The sequence below is a fragment of the Pinus tabuliformis genome, chromosome 6, assembly GCF_031772625.1.
Source record: "Pinus tabuliformis cultivar Carrire ecotype Pingquan chromosome 6, CPIR1, whole genome shotgun sequence".
Classification (NCBI taxonomy): domain Eukaryota; kingdom Viridiplantae; phylum Streptophyta; class Pinopsida; order Pinales; family Pinaceae; genus Pinus; species Pinus tabuliformis.
The window spans coordinates 53,517,484-53,524,074 of record NC_142292.1 but is presented as its reverse complement, the minus strand read 5'-3'; the positions used below and the strand labels follow the sequence as shown (position 1 = coordinate 53,524,074).

The 6,591-nt window shown below is 40.3% G+C and overlaps 2 pseudogenes; both read left to right on the top strand.

The window, feature by feature from the left end:
* The first annotated feature begins 292 nt into the window (after positions 1 to 292).
* Positions 293 to 1,623, top strand: LOC149257184 (putative inactive purple acid phosphatase 27 pseudogene; annotated as a pseudogene).
* Positions 1,624 to 5,035: 3,412 nt separating this feature from the next.
* On the top strand, positions 5,036 to 6,366 carry LOC149257183 (putative inactive purple acid phosphatase 27 pseudogene; annotated as a pseudogene).
* Positions 6,367 to 6,591: the final 225 nt, after the last annotated feature.

Sequence of the window (6,591 nt, the reverse complement as noted above, 5' to 3'; positions counted from 1 at the left end):
ACCAATGAGTAATTGTATCAACAGCGGAATCAATAAGGTTTATATGCTTACACAGTTTAATTCAGCCTCTCTCAATCGACACCTTGCGTGGGCCTACAATTTTGGCAATGGAGTAAACTTTGGAGATGGATTTGTGGAGGTTTTAGCAGCCACTCAAAGACCTGGAGAGCTGGGAAAGACTTGGTTTCAAGGTACTACTGAGGCCGTCCGCCAATTTGCTTGACTTTTTGAGAATGCAAAAAACGAAGAGATCGATGACATTCTTATCTTGTTTGGAGATCATTTGTATCGTATGGATTACGTGGATTTTGTTCCGAAACACAGAGACAGTGGTGCTGATGTTACAATTTCTTGTATCCCTATTGAGGACAGTCGTGCATCTGATTTTGATTTGATGAAGATTAATGATAAAGGTCAAGTTCTGTTTTTCAGTAAGAAACCAAAAGGGAAAGATTTGAAAGCAATGGAGGTGGATACGACTGTATTGGGATTGTCACCAGCTGGAACATTGACACACACCCGTGACATGATGTGTGGTCAGCCTGCACGCACAGTTGTCTGGCGAGACCCAGGCTTCATATACACAAGTATCTTGAAGGATTTATGGCCAAACACCAAATACTACTACAAGGTTGGCCATAGGCTAGTCAATGGGTCATATATTTGGGGCCAGCTAAATTATTTTGCAGCATCTCCATATCCTGGCCAAGATCCTTTGCAGCGTGTAATCATTTTTGGTGACATGGGGAAAAGCGTGATGGTTCTAATGCATATAGCAACTACCAACCAGGCACCCTAAATACTACTGATCGCCTCATAGAGGACTGGGATAATATTGACATAGTTTTTCATATTGGAGATTTATCTTATGCCAATGGCTACATATCGGAATGGGATCAGTTCACAGCACAAGTGGAGCCCATTGCTTCACATGTTCCATATATGGTAGCAAGTGGTAACCATGAACGTGATTGGCCTAATTCAGGTTCATTTTATAAGAATATAGATTCAGGTGGAGAATGTGGTGTACCAGCTAAAAGCACATTTTATGCACCAACATTGAATGATGCTAAGATATGGTATTCCACCGGCTATGGTATGTTCCATTTCTGCATTGCAGATTCAGAACTTGATTGGCAAGAAGGAACAGAACAATATAAATTCATAGAGGAATGTTTAGCATCTGCTGACAGACAAAGGCAACCGTGGCTTATCTTTATTTCACATCGAGTTCTTGGTTATTCCTCAAATTCATGGCTTGCTGTTCATGGAGCATTTGGAGAGCCTATGGGAAGAGAGATTTACCAAAAACTTTGGCAGAAATACAAGGTGGACATTGCTTTCTTTGGTCATGTTCACAACTATGAAAGATCATGCCCTGTTTATTTAAACTACTGTGTGAGTACAGAAAAGTCACATTATTCAGGAACGTTTAATGCAACAATTCATGTAGTTGCTAGCGGTGGAGGTAGTCATCTTTCTGACTATGCTTCTCTGCAAACTACTTGGAGCATCTTCAAAGATCAAGATTACGGCTTCGTAAAGCTGACTTCTTTTAACCATTCCACGTTGTTGTTTGAGTACAAGAGAAGTTCAGTTGGGAATGTATATGCGCACAAATAAATCGTGATCAAGGTGTGGTCAAATCCTTGGCGAGAATTTCCATCTCTGTGCTAATGAATCAAAACACTAATCGAAGTGAAGAGATTGCTATTTGAAATAAAATCAAATGCTGTGAACGTTGAGTTCCATTGCTGGATGAGATCAAATGTGCAAGTCAAACGAAACTCTGTTGGTTGAAGATACATGTGAATGTATGGAGAAATATTCGCTGAAGCAGAGGAACGTGGTCATACTTGGGATAGGCGTTGTTTGATAGCTGGCATTGGTCGCCTAGTTTTAATCCGGGCTCTTAAGCTGCTAGAGCAACGTGGGAAAATTTGGCTCACGTCTTTGACACCTGGCCCTTCACTTCAGCCAAAAATAAACGAAGACACCTGTTACCAGATGCATAAGAGTCTGCGCTCCAATTGTTAGGCTTTTTGGTTAGAGATTTTTGAGGGGAAAGTTATTACCTGTTCTATTTATGTAATTCAGGTGAGACAGCGCAGGAGTTTTTGGGTTGATTTGTTTTCTTTTACAACAGAGACTTATTTAATGTATTAAAAGAAAATCATTAGAGAAGGAATCAACAGGCAATGAACGCTTTGTGACCGCTATTCAAACGGTGCCAGAACAGCAGAATAGGATTCGATGCCTATTTCCAGACTTTATTCAATGGGATCAGCGCTCCGGTTTATTAGCCATAGGATTTCAAGAGAAACGAATTTGTCTATTTCAATCCTTAATCCTGATTTCATGAGATTTTCGCTCCAGATTTTGTCTCCTAATAAGCCAAATCATCAGCAGATTTAGGGGAACATTGTTCTATTTGTGGAATGGATGTAACGCTTTTTTGTTGATTTTTGTAGTGCTAGTTAAAACAGCGCCCCTGTTTTTGGGCAGCATTTTGATTTTATGGTATTAAAAATTCATTTGTAAAGTAGAGAGAGGAGAGTTTTCTGAGTGCTGAGTGCTGGAACAGAGCTTTTCATTGTACAGTTTTTGGCAGAGAATTTAATGGAATTTCACAGCTCTGTTTGCTGAGATTCATGTGGTATGTCAATTTAACATTAGTTTTTCCTATGTTACATATGTAAACCGTTATGTTTCAATTCATTTCATGATCATTTCTAGTTGAGCAAATGAAGTGTTTAGGAAGGAATTCATAGTATTGTATGCTCCTCCTATAAATTTGCTCACGTTCAATGTTTTCTTCTGTTTAAGGAGGATTCAAAGTATTATTTGCCCTCCTTAGCTCCTCACCAGTCTTGCCATCCCATTTAAAAATCTAGATTTGGTGTTAAATTGCTTGCCTACCTTGCCTCAGTTAATAATCTATGTAGTCATTATATTTCTCTGTTCGAACTGTGATTTTGCCCATGCAGCCCAGAAAAACCCCGTCATTAAAACCCCAAAATCTTCAAATCAACCTTCCTCATCAGTTTACTAGCCTAATATCTTTGATCCTAATTGGTCAGCTCACCCCATTGAGAAAAAAAAACCTTGATTCTGACCCGAGAGAGCCTTCTCATACCTCGTAGGGCTAGCTACGAGGTGAAATGGTTTGATGTAGCCTTGAAGGTTTACCTTCCTCAGCCTAGGGTGAAATCTCAAGCGCTAACATAGTGGCGACCATACTGGGGAGAACAAACTTGTTTGTGGGTTGATGTGTTTGTTTCATAAGTCTTAGACGGAGCCTGAAGTTACGCCAGGAGCCTTCGAAAACGCTCTTGTTTTACATCAGCGTTAGTAGATAAACGCTGCTTCAGTCAATCTCCGTGAGCTTGTGAATATAGCACTTCATTTGAATTTTACCCCAGTACATGTATCAATTTCAGATCTGATGCTGATGGTGGACAGCAGTCAGATACATATGCAGGCTGAATCATTCACCTGGCGACTTCAACTCGATCCAGACATTCCAGTGCCTGTTGATATGTTCATGAAATGGTAGGGTATGTGGCAAACCCTGCACTGTGTGAACCTCTAAACGAATTTAGAGAATGGTTAGTAGATATTGAAATTAATGAAGAATTTTTCAGTATTTTCCTTCAATTTTTGAAATCTCCGAATTATCATCCTAGCGTCTGTGAGTTGGTTGTTGAAAGAGTTGAAAATGAGATTCAGTGTCTCGATGAGCAGATTCAGTCTTATGATTTCCAAGACCCTAAAAAGTTCTTGGAAATCCTTCTTCCTTCACAACAAGCAATAACAGACTTGCCTATAGAGGTATACATTGACAATGTGCAGCTGGAAGTATGCATTGCAGAGTTGGGGCAGCCAACAGAGTCCGGTGTCCGTGATCCTATTGCGGCATACATGGATACATTTTTCAGGTTGATTGACAGATCAGGCTGTCTTTTCCGTGACCAGGGTCACCACGTGCATGAAGGGCTGCCAACACTTGCATCTGTGACTTCGTGGCAGCATTCTCAAGTGGCTTCATTCTCAGGTTTACTTGAATGGTTAATATGGCATTTTAGCATTACCTGATCTATTATTTGTACAGCAGATTAGAGTAGGATTTGTAAATAAATAAGCATCCATAAAGGCAGCATCTTGTTTTAGTTTGCTTGAAGATTGTTTGAGTTCAGTTTCAGTTGGGAAATAAGTCAAGAGTTGTGTTGATAATGACTCCATTGCCCAATGGGTGGAGGCACTGTCTGCTCTCCCAAAGTTCTGCGGTTCTTGGCACCTCCAGGAAGCTACAGCTGCCATCCCAAGTGGAGCCAATGTTAGACTCCGTCTCATGTCAGCGATTGATTCTTCTTCAAAACCCTGTTTTGAAGAAGAAATCATTAATATGTTGTTCTAGATTATGTAATTTATCTCCAGCTCTTCAAAGGGGAGCAGCTTCCTCAGCTCTTATCTCTGCCAAAGCACAAACACAAGTCAAAACATCATCAGCAATCAGAGGCATCATGTTTTTTTGACACTGCAGATATGTATGGGCCTTTCACAAATGAAATCCAAGTTAGCAAAAAGGGTTTGCTCCGTGAGAAAGTTCAGCTGGTCACTAAGTTTTAGAATTACGAAGCTGCATACAATCTGTTGAATGAAATGAGAGAGCTGGACTATATGGCCTACATTGTATTGTGGATGTTTGAGAACACAGAGTTTTGCATACCGTTTAATTGATGTACTAATGAGTAATTGTATCAACAGCGGAATCAATAAGGTTTATATGCTTACACAGTTTAATTCAGCCTCTCTTAATCGACACCTTGCGTGGGCCTACAATTTTGGCAATGGAGTAAACTTTGGAGATGGATTTGTGGAGGTTTTAGCAGCCACTCAAAGACCTGGAGAGCTGGGAAAGACTTGGTTTCAAGGTACTACTGAGGCCGTCCGCCAATTTGCTTGACTTTTTGAGAATGCAAAAAACGAAGAGATCGATGACATTCTTATCTTGTTTGGAGATCATTTGTATCGTATGGATTACGTGGATTTTGTTCCGAAACACAGAGACAGTGGTGCTGATGTTACAATTTCTTGTATCCCTATTGAGGACAGTCGTGCATCTGATTTTGGTTTGATGAAGATTAATGATAAAGGTCAAGTTCTGTTTTTCAGTGAGAAACCAAAAGGGAAAGATTTGAAAGCAATGGCGGTGGATACGACTGTATTGGGATTGTCACCAGCTGGAACATTGACACACACCCGTGACATGATGTGTGGTCAGCCTGCACGCACAGTTGGCTGGCGAGACCCAAGCTTCATATACACAAGTATCTTGAAGGATTTATGGCCAAACACCAAATACTACTACAAGGTTGGCCATAGGCTAGTCAATGGGTCATATATTTGGGGCCAGCTAAATTATTTTGCAGCATCTCCATATCCTGGCCAAGATCCTTTGCAGCGTGTAATCATTTTTGGTGACATGGGGAAAAGCGTGATGGTTCTAATGCATATAGCGACTACCAACCAGGCACCCTAAATACTACTGATCGCCTCATAGAGGACTGGGATAATATTGACATAGTTTTTCATATTGGAGATTTATCTTATGCCAATGGCTACATATCGGAATGGGATCAGTTCACAGCACAAGTGGAGCCCATTGCTTCACATGTTCCATATATGGTAGCAAGTGGTAACCATGAACGTGATTGGCCTAATTCAGGTTCATTTTATAAGAATATAGATTCAGGTGGAGAATGTGGTGTACCAGCTAAAAGCACATTTTATGCACCAACATTGAATGATGCTAAGATATGGTATTCCACCGGCTATGGTATGTTCCATTTCTGCATTGCAGATTCAGAACTTGATTGGCAAGAAGGAACAGAACAATATAAATTCATAGAGGAATGTTTAGCATCTGCTGACAGACAAAGGCAACCGTGGCTTATCTTTATTTCACATCGAGTTCTTGGTTATTCCTCAAATTCATGGCTTGCTGTTCATGGAGCATTTGGAGAGCCTATGGGAAGAGAGATTTACCAAAAACTTTGGCAGAAATACAAGGTGGACATTGCTTTCTTTGGTCATGTTCACAACTATGAAAGATCATGCCCTGTTTATTTAAACTACTGTGTGAGTACAGAAAAGTCACATTATTCAGGAACGTTTAATGCAACAATTCATGTAGTTGCTGGCGGTGGAGGTAGTCATCTTTCTGACTATGCTTCTCTGCAAACTACTTGGAGCATCTTCAAAGATCAAGATTACGGCTTCGTAAAGCTGACTTCTTTTAACCATTCCACGTTGTTGTTTGAGTACAAGAGAAGTTCAGTTGGGAATGTATATGCGCACAAATAAATCGTGATCAAGGTGTGGTCAAATCCTTGGCGAGAATTTCCATCTCTGTGCTAATGAATCAAAACACTAATCGAAGTGAAGAGATTGCTATTTGAAATAAAATCAAATGCTGTGAACGTTGAGTTCCATTGCTGGATGAGATCAAATGTGCAAGTCAAACGAAACTCTGTTGGTTGAAGATACATGTGAATGTATGGAGAAATATTCGCTGAAGCAGAGGAACGT